Source organism: Chiloscyllium punctatum, chromosome 50 (genome assembly GCF_047496795.1).
Source record: "Chiloscyllium punctatum isolate Juve2018m chromosome 50, sChiPun1.3, whole genome shotgun sequence".
NCBI lineage: Eukaryota > Metazoa > Chordata > Chondrichthyes > Orectolobiformes > Hemiscylliidae > Chiloscyllium > Chiloscyllium punctatum.
The window spans coordinates 11,410,805-11,427,134 of record NC_092788.1 but is presented as its reverse complement, the minus strand read 5'-3'; the positions used below and the strand labels follow the sequence as shown (position 1 = coordinate 11,427,134).

The 16,330-nt window shown below is 43.4% G+C and overlaps 1 non-coding gene across 1 annotated transcript; it reads left to right on the top strand.

Annotated features, from left to right (window-relative positions):
- The first annotated feature begins 6,438 nt into the window (after nt 1–6,438).
- Nucleotides 6,439–6,520, top strand: trnas-gcu (transfer RNA serine (anticodon GCU)). The gene has a single exon. It is a non-coding gene; the product is annotated as a tRNA-Ser (tRNA).
- The last annotated feature ends 9,810 nt before the right edge of the window (nt 6,521–16,330 follow it).

The window sequence follows — 16,330 nt, the reverse complement described above, 5'->3', positions numbered from 1 at the left end:
GGGACGATCATGCTTTTACTCGGCCATGCTGCTACAGAAGAAACCATGTCAGTGTCTCTCAACATTGTGATGTCGCAGGCCAATATCGCCATTGTACTGCAGGGAATTCCTTTTCCCAATGTGAGGGCAGTCCATATGTAAAGGTGTAGCTTATATAACGAATCATTTCACAGAAATAATTCCACTGCACTTCAGTGTGTTGTATTGTCTCCTTTCCACTTGACCTGTCCTTGTGCCTGCACTGATGTTGATTTTTTCCTTCTGCCTGTCTTTTACAGTCTGGATGATGTGATGCAATTGTACTGTTCCATCTTCTGATAGAATGTTCCACTTCACTTCAGCCCGCCCGAACTTCGCTATCTGATACCATTCCCGTTGTTTAGATGGTAAGCGCTCGTCTCAGATCCAGCCTGCCCTCACCCAAAATAAATGGAAAACTCAGTCGCACTGTGATCACTGCAAGCGAGGGATATTTTCACGCTAAGGTCATTGACAATTCCAAGGATAAAGTTTGGACTGCAGATGCTGGAGATCAGAGTTGGTAGTGTGATGCTGGAAAAGCACAGCAGATCAGGTAGCATCCGAGGAGCTGGAGATATCAGGTTTCAGGCTTAAGCAATTCATCTGGAATAAGGCTTGTGAGTCGGGGCTAAGAGATAAATGGAAATGGTGTGGGGCTAAGGGGAAATAGTTGGAAAGCAATAGATGGATGAATACGAGGGAGAAGAAAATAAGTCAGAAATAGCAGTGATGGAATGGGTCGAGAGGGCGGTGCCGAGTTGAAGGCTTGGGTTTGGGGGAGGGGAAAGGAGGTAACTGTTCAAATTCACATTTATCCCGTGTGGTGTTATGGTCCCAAGTCGGAATGTGTGGCGTCCATCCTCCAGGCGTTGTGTGGTAACGGTTTGGCAGTGGAGGAGTTCCAATACCTGTATGTCTTTGTTGGGGTAGGAGGGGGAGTTGAAGTGTTCAGCCATGGGACGGTGAAGTTGGTGGGTGCGGGTGTCCCAGAGATGTTCTCTGAAATGATCTGCAAGAAGTTTTCCTGTCTCCCTGACGTAGAGGAGTCCACACTGGGTGCAACGGATTCAGTAGATGACATTGGTAGCTGTACAGGTGAATTTCTAATGGATGTGGAATGATCCCTTCGGGCCTTGGCTGAGGTGAGGGGAGTGATGTGGGTGCTTGTTTCGCCCTTCCTTTGGTGGCAGTGAAAGGTGCCAGGAGAGGGTTGTGGGCTGGTGGGGGCATGTGTGGACCTGAAGAGGGGGTCATGGAGGGAATGGTTTTGACGGGATGTTGGCAGGGCTGGGCAGCGTAATATATGTCTGGTCGTCGTGTCTGTGTGGAGATGGCATCAGTGGCAGAATATGATGCGTTTATGCGGTGTTTGATGGGATGTAAGGTGAGAACCAGGTGGTTCTGTCCTTGTTGCGTTGAGAGGCGTGGCTTCAAGGGTGGTGGTGTGTGAAATAGAGGTGATGAACTCGAGAGCGCTGTCAACCACGTGGGAAGGCAATTTGTGATCGTGGAAGAAGGAGACCAACTGGTTCTTTCTGAGGTGTAATTGGTCATCCTGGGAACAGATGTGCTGGAGGAGGAGGAATTGGGAATAAAGAATGGCGTTCTTACACGAGATAGGGTTGGAGGAGATGTCGTCTAGATACATGTGGGAGTCGGAGGGCTTGTAGTATATGTCTGTAATTAGTCAGTCGCCAGAGTCGGTGATGGAGAGGTCCAGGAAAGTGGGGGAAGTTGCCAAGATGATCCAGATACATTTGAGGTCGGAGTGGAAGTTGTTGGTAAAGTTAGTGAGCAATTCAACCTCCTTGTTGGCGCACCAAAGTGGCCCCAAACATTCATCAATATAGAGGAGGATCAGGTGGAGGATGGTGCCTGTGTAACTGCGAAAGATGGACAGTTCCGCGTATCTGACAAACAGGCAGGCAGAGTTAGGTCCTATGCGGGTGCGCATGGCTACCAGTTTCGATGGAGGAAGTGGGAGAATTGGAAAGCGAAGTTGTTGATTGTGAGGACATGTTCAGCCAGGTGGATGAGGATGTCGGTGGAAAGGCACTGGTTGGGATGCTGTGAGTTTAAGAAATGGAAGGCTTGCTGACTTCTGTCACGCAGATGGATTTGTACAGGGACTGGATGTTCATGGTGAAGATGACGCGTTGTGGGTCAGTGAAAAGAAATTCTTGGAGGAGGTGAAATCCATTGGGGTGTCACGAATGTAAGTGGGCATTTCCTGAAATGGGGAAAGAGGATTGTGTCAATTTAGGAGTAAATGATTCGAATGGGACAGGCTCAGGATGAGACAATAGGTCGACTGGGACAGTCAGGTTTGTTAATCTTAGGAAGGAGGTAGAATCGGGAATTCCGCGGTTCACGGACAATGAGGTTGAAGGTTGTGGATGGGAGATGCCCAGAGCTGATGAGATTGTGGATGGTCTGGGTGATGATAGTTTGGTGAGGGGAGGAGAGTTTGGGATCGTGGTCTGTAGGAGGAGGTGCCTGCGAGTTGGCACCTGGCTTCAGCTTTGTTCCTCTGCCCGACTCACAAGCCTAATTCCTGATGAATGGCTTATGCCTAAATCGTCCATTCTTCTGCTCCTCGGATGTTGCCTGACCCGCTGTGCTTTTCCAGTACAACACTCTCCACGCATTCATTATTACTGTCTGATATCACAGTCCCAGGTCCATGCTGTCTGTTTGATTCTACTGAGCACTGTTCTCATGGACTGCGACAAAATCTGCCAATCTGTCACAGAAACAGAAATTGCTGTTAAATCACAGGTGTGCTGTTTCTGTTTGATTTTCAGCATCAGCAATTTTTTTCATCTTGTTTTCTTATTTTCTGCCAATATGATTTTGCTAAAGATTACGTTAAATGTTTTAAATATGACTGTGATGGAACGGCCAGATTCCACCAGCTGGCTACTTTTATTTGGTTCACGTGACCAATGCCTTTCCATTTGGTCACCGCGCCCTCCAGCTGCACTGCATATAAATTGACAAAATTGTGGCATTCTCTCGGATTGGTAATCAGGAGCGAGATTGATTGAAATATTGAAAACTTAAGATAAACTGATAAAATACGGGATATAAAACGGGAAACTGAAAGGGAAAGAGAGAACAGCGAATGATAATTTTTTGACAAAACTGAAATATAATTGCTCAAGATTCAGAAAGTTCTTTCATCCACAAACATACCATAATATGGAATGTAATTTTTGGGACAACCAATGCAAGCAGATTGCAAAATCTTAGTTTTAAAGTCTTGCTGCAACTGTTTTGGTTTTAATGAACGCACACATGGGACTCAGTGCTGCAATGATCTGCTAAAATGGAAAAGGAAATCCTTGGCTTCGAGGATACGTGGGGAATGTTGACTGATTCATCCCAGTAATGGCAGGACCGTCCTCTGGAAGCGTATGAGTAAATTTTTTCAATGTTCCATGGAGTTTCGACTGAGTGGTGAAGGTAAAGTCTCCATTCACAAATTAATCATTCAGTAAAATTCAACACAGGGACCCATGAAATGATGGACAAATTGAACAAGAACACGAACATCCGATACACAATAGCTACGAGAATTACTGTGCGAAAACTGTTGATTTCAGATTCACGGTGGCCTTTAGTGATAGCATTTACGGTCCAGAACCAGTCTGCATTGGAATGATGGGAGACACCCTGTGAAGTATTTGAACTTCAGTCGCCTTTAGAAATAGCTGAGACTGACTCAGGACATGGGCATTTCGAGATGTTGGCCTTACAAACCTTTCAGACATTCCGTGGAAGAAGAAAGGAAGACAGAGAAAATTCTCGTCTCCATCGAGACGATGTTCATGAACTGGATAGACAGTAATTTACCTTATTGGAGTCTATAAATAGAGGCGTCATATTTAAAAAGCAAAGAGTTCATAGCGTAACTGTAAAATCTTTTTGTCACTCTCAGTGGGAACATTGTGTGTAATCCTTGTCCTCATTCTTCACCAAAAACATGTGAAGAAGTTAGAAAGGGCACAGACGCTGTTTCCTGGATAGCAAGATATTAGAAAGGCAAGTGACGTTGTTTACTGAGACATAACAATATCAGAAAGGATACAAACGGGAATATAGAAAGAATGGAGGAGTTTATTCACGAGATTTGGAAATGCTGGAGCACAAACACGCAAGTTTGATGTAAACAAATGAGATTTTCACATAACGCGAGGTTTGAATGAGTAAATCGGGGAAGGTCCCTCTTTCTAGTGAACAGATAACTTTAGTTAGAGCTTGAAAACCATTAGTGAATGATGAAGAAAAGTTTGGATGAGAGTTTCTTCCACTCAATAGAGTTACTTAAATCATGAACGACTTTCCAGAAATAAAACGTAGAAGCTGACTTCAGAGTGTTTCAAAAGATGCCCGATCAAACGTACAAGGAGAGAATATACCATTGAGTGAAAGTCAGTGTGGTTGCGTGACAATTTAGAATTTGTTGACTTCAGACACAAAGATATTTCATGAACACGTACAACTGAATATGATTGAGTATAACAAGTTCATGGAGTGGTAAGGTGTGGCGTATTGTTCAAGGTGAAACTCTGAAAATGGAGTTGATGTCGTAAAATAACTGCAGACGGAAGTGATATCCTAATGAGTCGGAATTGAATCGTCACTTGGAGATGCAACACCTACTTTAAAGACTTGACACATTCACATGATGTTATGTATATTTCGTACATTCTTAACTCCACCCAAGAAATCCACCAAGAAGACTCTGTCCTTTTGTATTGTTAACCCTCTGTACTTCTCTGCAGCACGCCAGTTAAGATAAAATATGCTCAGACCAAAATTCAGTTCAATACAATATTCAAACGGTCCTATGTGATTTCTTTGTTTATTATTGCAACAACCTTTGTGTTTTTGCAACAAACTGTGAAACATGAAACCAGTTCAACATCTATTTTCCCGGAATTTAACGCAGTGCACATGGGAAACGTTATCCATCTGCTGAAAAATCACTTTCGGCCCTCTCTACACACATGTCTCTTCAAGTTTTAGATACTTGCAGTATGTTTGTAGATCAAGGAGTCATTATCCAGAAGAGGTTGTTTCTCAATCCACAAACACGGGTATTTTCCCATGAACTTGGCTTTGCTCAATATCACCTTCTGTCCGTATCCCTCAACACGACGACAAATTGAAGCTGCTCCATGTGAGGCTCAAAATTAAACCTTCGGCACAGCACAGCCCACTATACTGAAACAGAGATACCGTGTACTGGCCACCTTCAGCACAGGAGCAACACATTAATGCTTACCTCCACATTCCCGGTTTTACCTTAACGTTTGGGAAACCGAGTTTCTCTGATTCCATGGCTAGTAACGGGGATTATATGATCATCTTCACCAGTGGTTCAGTCCCTGAGTGAGGAAAGTGGTGAGGTACTCATTGTAAAGATGGGTAGATTGATGAAATGTACAATTTCATCTTTTGCCTTCACTAACCCATGAGCTTTTTATTTTGTTTTGCATCTGTAGAAATCTTAAAATCTTCACTTTAACAGACTCAATGACAGGTCTCCATTGTGTCTCTGGCATCAAATTTCAAAATGTAAACCCCCTCTGAATTCTTCCACCTCAGTCCGTTGTTTGGGAAGTGTTCCTGTTGTGGGAAATGCACTTCCCCGTGTGTCACCTGCTGCTCCCCGCATGCGCACTGGCACTGCACTCATTTTCCTTCTGACACTTGCTCACTGTGTTGCTGTGATCATACAGTGACTTGGTGTCGCACAGTGCAGGAAAATGATACAGATCAAGGTTTTTGCATTGTTGCCTTCAATTGTCAGTTTAGCCATATTTTGGATTTTGAAATTGTCTGTTCTGTACACAAGTGCGTGTCAAAAACATCTGAGCGGAAGTTAGGTATTCCGAATAATGACATTGAGCACTATGCACTCTCCTCCAGTCTGGAAAACAATTCCTCACAGGCAATTTAATAGACAATTTACAGCAAGTGCAGGAGTAGGCCATTCTGCCTTCGAGCCAGCACCACCATTCATTATGATCATGGCCTGAACATCCTCAATCTGTATCCTGTTCCTGCCTTATCCCGATAACCCTTGATTCCACTATCCTTAAGAGCTCTATTCAACTCTTTATTGAAAGAACACCTCCTGCTGTCTCGGGTTCTTCATTCCGTTGACATCAAATCTTCACAGAATTCAACAGACCTTGTTACATATTCATTTCCTCATTTTTGTTCAGATCACTGTGTGCATTGTCTGACAGTGGGAGTGCACTTGCCCCACAACCCAGGGGTCAGACCACAGTCTTGGAACCGTACTATGTTAAATATCATTTTACCAACACCAGGGAGAAATATCTGCTGCTCTGCATAATTTACCCAATTCAATTATTCATAAGGTCAGAGCTGCCCCGGGTCTGTGACGAGGTGGCCGAGAGGTTAAGGCGATGGATTGCTAATCCGTCGTGCTTTGCACGCGTGGGTTCGAATCCCACTCGCGTCGCTGTCATCAATGGCAATTCCGTGGGGCTGTTTTCAGATGATCACAGCTGTCGTATGGGAACGCTAATGGTCAGTTTATATGCATTGACGCTATTCCAAAATTTCCAAGAATGGTTTGAGCCTGTTGACTAAACTGTGTTGAAATGTAGGTTACATAGGGATAATGAAATAGAGCGCGGTTTCCTTTTGCAAATCAAGTTGCTGTGAACGTTTTTTCGTATGAAAGACATCCAGGAAAATCAAATAACGAGAGCTGCAAAGTGCATGTTTATGCAAAGGAATTCTTAATGAACGTTTTGTCAGATGAAATCTGAAGGAGGTTGAGTAGAAGTAATTCATCCTGGTGAGAAGAGCACAGCGAGACAGCACAAAATGATGGCGATACTTCAAAGGGGCAGGGCGTGTGTGTCGGGGCACTGAGAACTGGCTGTAAATGCACAGTGGAGAATTGCCAATGTTGGTGCCGTGCATGGGCACGGAAAGACTGACACATTGGTCTCGCCCTCGCCCCTTGCTCTCGCCATTGATGAATGCTGGTCATAAGGCACAGATAAACACAAGATGTGGGGAGCAAGCTCCCTCTCGTTATGCACACAGTGGATGCATCACATTGAACTATTAACAACTGGAGAAATCAGCATGTTACCTTTAGGGAGTGAAACTAAACTGTGGATCAATGACCGCAGATTCATGCAACATAAACATGAAAAATAATTTAAAATGTAGGGTGAAGGTTTGCTTGCTCAGCTGTAGCTTTGATATCCAGACGTTTCATCACTTGGCTAGGTAACATCATCATCAGCGGCGACCTCCAAGTGAAGAGAATCTGTTGTCTCCTTCTTTCTATTTATATCTTTCTCCTCGATGGGGTTCCTGGGGTTTGTGGTGATGTCATTTCCTGTTCGTTTTCTGAGGGGTTGATCGATGGCATCTCGATCTATGTGTTTGTTTATGGCGTTGTGGTTAGAGTGCCAGGCCTCTATGAATTCTCAGGCGTGTCTTTGATTAGCCTGTCCCAGGATAGATGTGTTGTCCCAGTAGAAATCGTGGTATTTTTAATCCGTATGTAGGGCTACGAGGGAGAGAAGGTCGTGACTTTCTTCCTGTTGTCTTACGTAGTAGTTGTGACAGTCCTTGCATGGAATCTTGTAGATGACGTTGGTTTTGTCTTTGGATTGTTCTGGTTCTTTTAAGTTTGTTAGTTTTTGTTTGAGAGTGTTGGTGGGTTTGTGTGCTACTAGGATTCCGAGGGGTCTTCGTAGTCTGGCTGTCATGTCTGAAACGTCTTTGATGTATGGACAGGTGGTTATGGTTCCTGGCTGTGTTTGGTCTGCTTGTCGTGGTTTGTTCTTGAGGAAAGTGTGGACTGTATTTTTTGAGTATCTGTTCTTCTCGAATACATTGTAAAGGTGGTTTTCCTCTGTTTTCCGAAGTTCGTCTGTGCTGCAGTGTCTGGTGGCTTGTTGGAATACTGTTCTGACGCAGCTTCGTTTGCGTGTGATGGGATGGTTGCTGGTGGAGTGAAGTATTTGGTCAGTGTTTTTCGGTTTTGTGTATGCACAGGTTTGTAGTTCTCCGTTGTCTTTTCTTTCTACTGTGTCATTCAGGAATGCGAGTTTGTTGTCGGTTTCTTCTTCCTTGTTGAACTTTATGCCTGTGAGAGTGTTGTTGATGATGTTAAATGTCTTTACTATCTTGTTTTGTTTTGTGATGACAAAGGTGTCATCTGCGTAGCGGACCCAGATTTTGGTTTGATTGTTTCTAGGGCTGTTTGTTCTAGTCTTTGCATTACCGCTTCTGCTCTGAATCCTGATAGCGGAGGTCCTATGGGTGGGCCATTGGGGGTTTGTTTGTAGACGATGTTGTTGAAAGTGTAGTGGGTGGTGAGGCACAGATCCACAAGCTTCATGATGTTTTCGTTGGTAATGTGATTGATGGTGGTTGGTGTGTGTGATGGTCTCTTCTAAAAGTGTGTTTCCTTTGCCATGTCGATGTTGATGAAGGTGAACAGATGCTATTATGTCGAATGAGACCATTGCTTCCCTTACTCTACTTTGGTGTTTTTGATGATTTTTAGGAATTCCTGGGTGGAGTGGATGGAGTGCTGTGAATCTTCTATGAGGTATTTCAGTCTTGCGTGTAGTTCTTTGTCCAGTCTGTAATTTGGTGCTCTGGGTAATGAGACTATGGGTCTGAGGGGGCTCCTGGTTTATTGATTTTTGGTAGTCCGGTTCGACTTGGCCAACACATTGATCCTGGGACAGTCTAAGCAAAGACACGCCAGAGAATTCCCAGAGGCCTGGCACTCCAACAACAATGCCATAAACAAACACATAGATCAAAAAGCCATCTATCAACCCCGCAGAAAACATACCAGAAATGACATCACCACAAACCCCAGGAACTCCATCCAGGAGAACGATATAAATAGAAAGCAAGACACAACAGCTTCGCTTCACTTGGAGATCGCCCCTAATGATGTTACTGAGCCAGGTAATGAAATGTCTGGCTATCAAACCTACAGCTCAGCGAGCAAACCTAAACCCTAAACCTCAACCTGAGCTTCAAACCTTCACAAACCTTGCGATTTAAAGTGTCTTTATATGCATATCATTAATATACTTTTCATTATAATACCCGTCTGGTTGAAAGAAGAAGACATCACATTTTAAGATAGATGACAACATTACCAATTTTGTTTTGAAATTGAGATTTATTTGGTCATTTTACACAGTGAACACGTTCATTTTAAATAATGCAAACCACATTCTCTCACCTGGAATAAAAGTGTCATTTCAATATAAACATTGTCCTTGCTAACTCGCAGTTACTGAACATGAAAAATAGGATCAACACATGTTTATTAAGCATAGATCAATTAGCACCATGATCTTACTTTGGATTGACTGCAGTATGCACATGCTAAGTAAGGTTTAAGAAAGAATGACTTTTGGAAATAATGATTTGGTGGTGACTAAAAATAATATTAGCTTCTCATGATGTGAATATTCCACCAATGGTTCCAGTGGTGGAAATGTTCAGTGGCAAGTATTTCTATGATGGTATATACCCATGTGCGCCGCCAGGGATGGGAGCTCCCACTTCATCTGGAACAGCGTCTTTTGACGTGGACCAGGGAGCATTGTGGCATCCGTCTGGGAGTTCCAACCACACCTGGAGCAACTTCCATTGACATGGAGCAGCAGGGAGCATTGGCACATCCGAATGCAAGATCTAACCTCATTTGGAGCAGCTTCAGTTGGCCTGGAGCAGGGAGCTTTGGGAGATCATTCTGGGAGCTCCACTCTCACCTCGAGCAGCTTTTAATGACATGTAGCAGCAGGGAGCATTGGGACATCAGAGTGTTAGATCCAACCTCAACTGGACCACTTCTATTGACATGGAGGAGGGAATATTGGGACATCAGACTGGGAGCTCCAACCTCACAAGGATCAGCGTTTAATGACATTTAGCAGCTGGGCGCATTTGGACATCAGAGTGGCAGGTCTAACCTGAACTGCACTACTTCTACTGACATGGAGCAGGGAGCATTGTGACATCAGACTGGGAGCTCCAACTTCAAGTAGAGCCGCTTCTATTGACATGGAGCAGCAAGGAGCATTGGAACGTCAGGTTGGGAGCTCCAACATCACCTGGATCAGCTTGTATTTACATGGAAGAGGAAGGAGGATTGGGACATTAGGCTGGGGGAAAGGATATTCAACTATTTTAATCTAAAGTAAAATATGTTTCAACACCTCAGATGTTAATTGATTTATGAAGAATCTTTCCCGGGAAAATAATTAATTCTTTAGATAGTAAAGTCAAGTCCTGCAAATATTCAACTCAGGAAAACGCATTGGTACAGAGAGAAATGGGAGTGATGTTTCATGTCTTTGTCTTTTCATTTCTGGCCGTCTCTGCACTGGATAACATCACCGGAAGGACGTTTTCACTCATTTCCATCAAATACCGTCAGCTCACTAACGTAATCTAAAGGTGAAAATTAATGGGAATATGCGATGTTATGATTAGGATGGAGTTTACTTCAAATTTTGGTGAAAACGTAGCAAAGTCAGATGCAATTTCCAAGATCAGCAGTGACCTCATTGATTGGCTGATCAGATTGTGAATGGTCGTTTTTTTGAGGACAATTTGAAGTGAATCAATGATGGTGATTATCTTTGTTCTTTGTTCACCTTGTGACTGTTACCGCTATTGCTCATGTCCTTGTTAACACCACAGCTCTGCAGCGTGTAAAACCTCAGCTGTGCATCTGGCCAGTGGCACAACCATTCGGAGAGCTGGCTCCGGATCAGGCAGTTGTAAGTTCAACTTTTACTTTGCGCAAGCGCATTGTGGAGATTCATCACACATCCAACCTAATCATTTTTGTAATGCTGAGGTGGATAATATTTGAAATTTTCATCTTCACGAGCGAAAATTCTTTCACTGTCTTCGATCAGTTAAACATTGTCAAGAGCTGTCAGAGTAAAAATCACACAGCACCAGATGGTATTGACCAGACGTATTTGGAAGCACCAGTGTTCCATGCACTGCTTCTTCATCAGGTGTTTGTCAACTGTTGGAATCGAAAATGGCTTTGTCTGATTATTAAATGTATCCACCCCAGTCCAACACCAACACCTCCAAGTCATGGGTACAGTCGACACCACGAACGGTCGGTTAAAGCCCAGATGATCTTCCAAAAGATCGCGCATATTGACACAAACACCAAGTTTCTGCAGTAAAACACCCACCTGATGAAAGAGCGGCTCTCCAACAGCTAGTGCTTCCAAATAAACCTGCTGGACTCTGCCCTGATATTGTGTAATTTTTAACTTTGTCTACTCAACTCAAACACTGGCACTTCCGTATCATAGACAACATCAGTCATGTCCCACCGTTGTCAGTGAAGGCAATCCTGGAATAGCCCAATACATTGCTCATGGGTACGTTTCGTTTTCAGAAACCAACGCACTCAATCGCTGCAGCTCCGGTGGATGAAAAGGCAGAAAAGAAATAGCTGAGACTCAGTTTTGACAATATTTTGAAACTTTTTGGGAAGTGGAATCAGAGGAGAATGAAGGATTAACGGTCCGACTGTGCAGAGAGAGGGAAGGCACTATTCCCTTCTTTGATGAGCTGGGGTATTGACTGATCTAAGGCATGAAACAGATTCCTGGTTGAGCTGCGCTCTCTGCATCAGGAATAAGAAGTCCTGATTTTCTAAACGGTAATGAAACCCAGGCAACTCAGTTAAAGCGCTGAATACTAACCACTAGTCCACTAGGGATGAGGGCAGAAGCCGTTGCACTGTTTCTTCATAACACAGTTTTTGGAATTATGTCACTGAAGATATGTTTCCCCTCAAAAATGATTGAATTATCGCGTGTTTACAGCACAGATCTGGGTCCCTTTATCTCGTTTCCCAACACTTGGTCTGTAACCTTGTATGCTCTTACATTTCACGTGAGGGCTAATTTCTCTGGAACGTTTTAATCTCGTAAAACACAATAAGTGGGATTAAAGTTTGAGATGGGAACTGAACCCCATTTTTAACCATAGACTGAAGCACGCAGACACAGTTCCCCAAGTGTGTCACAGGCCTCGGGAGAAAACAAGCAGATTTCACCGACTTGTCTGATATTATCCCATTTCAGAGTTCAACACCAATGTCTGGTTACAGCAAAGAAAGGAAGCATTCAGCCCCTCCCGTCCCAGTGTTCCTTGCCCATTGTTTCCCCATTACTCTGTAGTTTATACTGCCTCACCTCGTTCTTGTTGCCAAACTAGATCACTACTCACGCCCGCTATTTCCTGTCCTGCCAAACTTTTTTGCCTCAAGTTCTTGGAATGAAAAACAGGAATGGCCTATTTCAAGCACTTTTCTAGTTTACAAGGACAGTGTTATCGCCACTGAGCAAGCACATTGCCAGCTCAGAGAGAAGGTCTCATCCTTTAGAAACTGAAATGCAAAGATGATTGGATAGCCTCAGTGTTGTAAACCAACCAACAAGACCGGAATCGGGCAGAGGGGATCACGCAGAGAGGGATGGGAGAATAGAATGGCGAATCTCATGGTGTCCAGGGTGATTTTAACAGAAATCTTCCCTGGTAGTATAGTGATGAGCATTCAGTGATTTCACTCTAATGGCTTGTTAAAGGTTAACGTTTACAGTAATCAATATGAAATACTGCCTGATATTTCGAAGCAGAATGATGTTGTGCAGCAGACAGAATCGTTTCCCTGCATGACATTATAAGAGAGCTCAGAAGAGCCAGGAGGAGACATGAGAGCCAGGAGGAGACATTAGAAATTGTTGGCGGATAGGATCAGGGTTAACCCTAAGTCTTTCCATAGATATGTCAGGAATAAAAGAATGACGAGAGTTAAATTACCGCCAATCAAGAATAATAGTGGGCAGTTGTGTGTGGAGTCAGAGGAGACATGGGCAACACTAAATAAATACTTTTCGACAGTGTTCACTATATAAAATGAAAATGTTGGCGAGGAAGATACAGAGATACTTGCATCTAGACTCGAAGAGATTGAGGTTCACAAGGAAGAGATATTAGAAACACTGTAGAGTGTGAAAATAGACAAGTCCTCTGGGCCAGATGTGATCTATCCTAGGATCCTCTGGGAAGCAAAGGAAGAGATTGCGGAGCCCGTGCCATTCATCTATAAACCATCATTATCTACAGGAATAGTGCCTGAGGACTGGAGGATTGAAAATGTGTTTCCCTTTTTCAAGAAGGGTAGTAGAGACAACCCTGGTAATTACAGACCAGTGAGTCTCACTTCAATTGTGGCTAAAGCTTTGGAAAAGATTATCAGAATAGGATTTATAATCATCTAGAAAAGAATAATCTGGTCAGGGACAGTCAGCATGGTTTTGTAAAGAGTAGGTCGTGCCTAACGAATCTTATGAGTTTTTTGACAAAGTGACCAAACAGGTGGATGAGAGTAAGCAGGTTGATGTTCTGTATATGGATTTCAGTAAGGCGTTCGATAAGTTTCCCACAGTAGGCTACTATACAAAATGCGGTAGAATGGGATTGTGAGAGACATAGCAGTTTGGATCAGTAATTGGCTCGCTCAAAGAAAACAGAGTGTTGTAGTTCATGCAACATTTTCATCTTGGTGTCCATTTACTAGCGGCATTCCGCAAGGGTCGATGTTGGGTCCAGGGCTATTCGTCATTTTTATAAATGACCTGGATGAGGGCTTAGAAGGGTGGGTTAGTAAATTTGCAGACAACACTATGGTCGGTGGAGTTGTGGATAGTGACGAAGGATGTAGTACGTTGCAGAGAGACATAGATAGGATGCAGAGCTGGGCTGAGAGGTGGCAAATGGAGTTTAATGTGGACAAGTGTGAGGTGATACACTTTGGATGGAGTAATCAGAATGTAAAGTACTGGGCGAATGGTAAGATTCTTGGAAGTGCAGATGAGCAGAGAGATCTCGGTGTCCATGTTCACAGATCCCTGAAAGTTGCCACCCAGGTTGACAGGGTTGTTAAGAAGGAAAACAGTGTTTTGGCCTTTATTAATAGAGGGATTGAGTTCTGGAATCAGAAGGTTATGCTGAAGCTGTATAAAGATCTGGTACGGCCACATTTGAAGTATTGTGAATAGTTCTGGTCACCGCATTATAAGAAGGATGTTGACGCTTTGGAAAGGGCGCAGAGGGGATTTTCTAGCATGTTGCCTGATATGGAAGGAATGTATTATGAGGAAAGACTGAGGGCCTTGAGGCTGTCCTCGTTGGAGAGAAGACTGAGAGGCGACTTAATAGAGATATACAAGATAATCAGAGTTTTAGATAGGGTGGACAGGGAGAGTCTTTTTCCAAGTATGGGGATGGCAAACACGAGGACCACACATTTAAAGTGAGGGGAGATAGTTATAAGACAGATGTCAGAGGTAGTTTCTTCACTCCGAGAGTAGTTAGGGCATGGAATGCTTTGCCTGTAACGGTGGTAGATTCGCCAAGATTAAGTGCATTTTAGTCGTCATTGGAGAGGCATATGGACGTACATGGAATTGTGTAGATGGAATGGACTTCAGATTAGTATGACAGGGCTGCGCAACATCGAGGGCCGAAGGGCCTGTACTGCGCTGTAATGTTCTCTGTTCTATATGCTGCAGTTCCACATCAGCAATGTCATCTGCAATTGCCTGACATTCAATCATTTTAAAACAAAAACGGAGGGGGCGTCTGGAAAACGGAAGGAGAATACTGGTTTGTGAGAGTTAACTACATACCTCGTGGAGCCAGGTTCAAAGTTGATAATGAATATCGGTTTTCCTGTTTACCTTGGTATACTGATCACTTCGGATCAATGACCCAATATTGTCTGCCCTTTGTGTGTTGTTCTTTGTACATTTCACCTCGGTTCAGTGCTCCGGGGGGACCACGCTTTTTAAAATTTGGCACATTTTACTCAGGTCGGTTTTGCAGCTTCATATTAAGGCCAACAATTTTAGGAACAGATGGACACCCTTCAGACCATCAAGTCTACTCCGCTATTGAATGGTTTCTGATCTGATAACCTTGAACTGCAATTTTTTGCCTTTCGCCATAACGCTTGATGTCTTTGCTGTTTGAAGATCTGCCGATCTCAGCCTCATTACACCTAATGACACTTCCTCAACCGCCGTCTGCTACAAGAAAGTCCACTGATCCAGAACTGTCTGAGAGAATAAATGCTCCTTCGTCTCTATTTTAATTGTGGGATCCGCATTCTAATACAAAGTTAAAAATCACACAACACCAGGTCATAGTCCAACAGGTTTAATGGAAGCAATAGCGTTTGGAGAGCTGCTCCTTCATCAGGTGGCTGTGGAGTACACAGTGGTAAGGTACAGAATTTATAGCGAAAGGTTACAGTGTAATGTCACTGAAATTATACATTGGAAAAATACCTTGATTGCTTGTTAAGTCTTCCATCTGTTAGAATGACTATGTTAGGTTCATTTCTTTCTTATGTAAATCGGAAAACTTTATTTTAACAGTTACATTCTCAGGTGGAGTTTACCAATTTGTGTCAGCACAGATAATATGTTGAAGGTGTTAGTCCCTGTGTCTGCGTCCATGCCATAATGTTTAGACTGACGCTAATCTAAAAAAAACAACATGCTGCAGACAAGGATACCTTAAGACATGGTACATTGGTGAAGCTGCGCAGAGGCTGCAGCAATGGAACGGGCGCTGCACATCAATCAACAGACAGGTGTGCCCCTTCCCAGTTGGAGAGCACTTCAGTGATCCAGGACATTTGACCTCGGATCTTCGGGTGACAATCCTCCAAGGCAGTCTTCGGAACAGGCAGCAGCTAAAAGTGCCCCCACAGAGACTGATAGCTAAATTCGGTACCCATGGTGATTGGGTTCATGTCACAGTACACGTGATCCCATTGTCCGATCTTCAAACAGAGACCGTCCTGCACACACACACACACACTCACACACACACACACACACACACATATCCGTCTGTGGGGTGAATATGCACTTGCAGAGTTACATTGTACTTTGCTCAAAAACTTCATGAAACCATGAAAGTCTCTGGTAATTCATTTTTATAAACTTGAATCATTCTAAACATTTTGGAACAGACAGCAGCACACGGGGGCAGACACCAGTTGTTAAACTTCACCTGAGAATGAAACTTTAAAATCAAAAAGTTTTGCGCTTTGCATATGAAAGAAGTGAAGTGAACATGGTCATTCTAACAGATCGGAGACTGAGCAAAAAATCAAGGTATTTTTCAATGTACAATTTCAGTTACGTTCACACTGCAA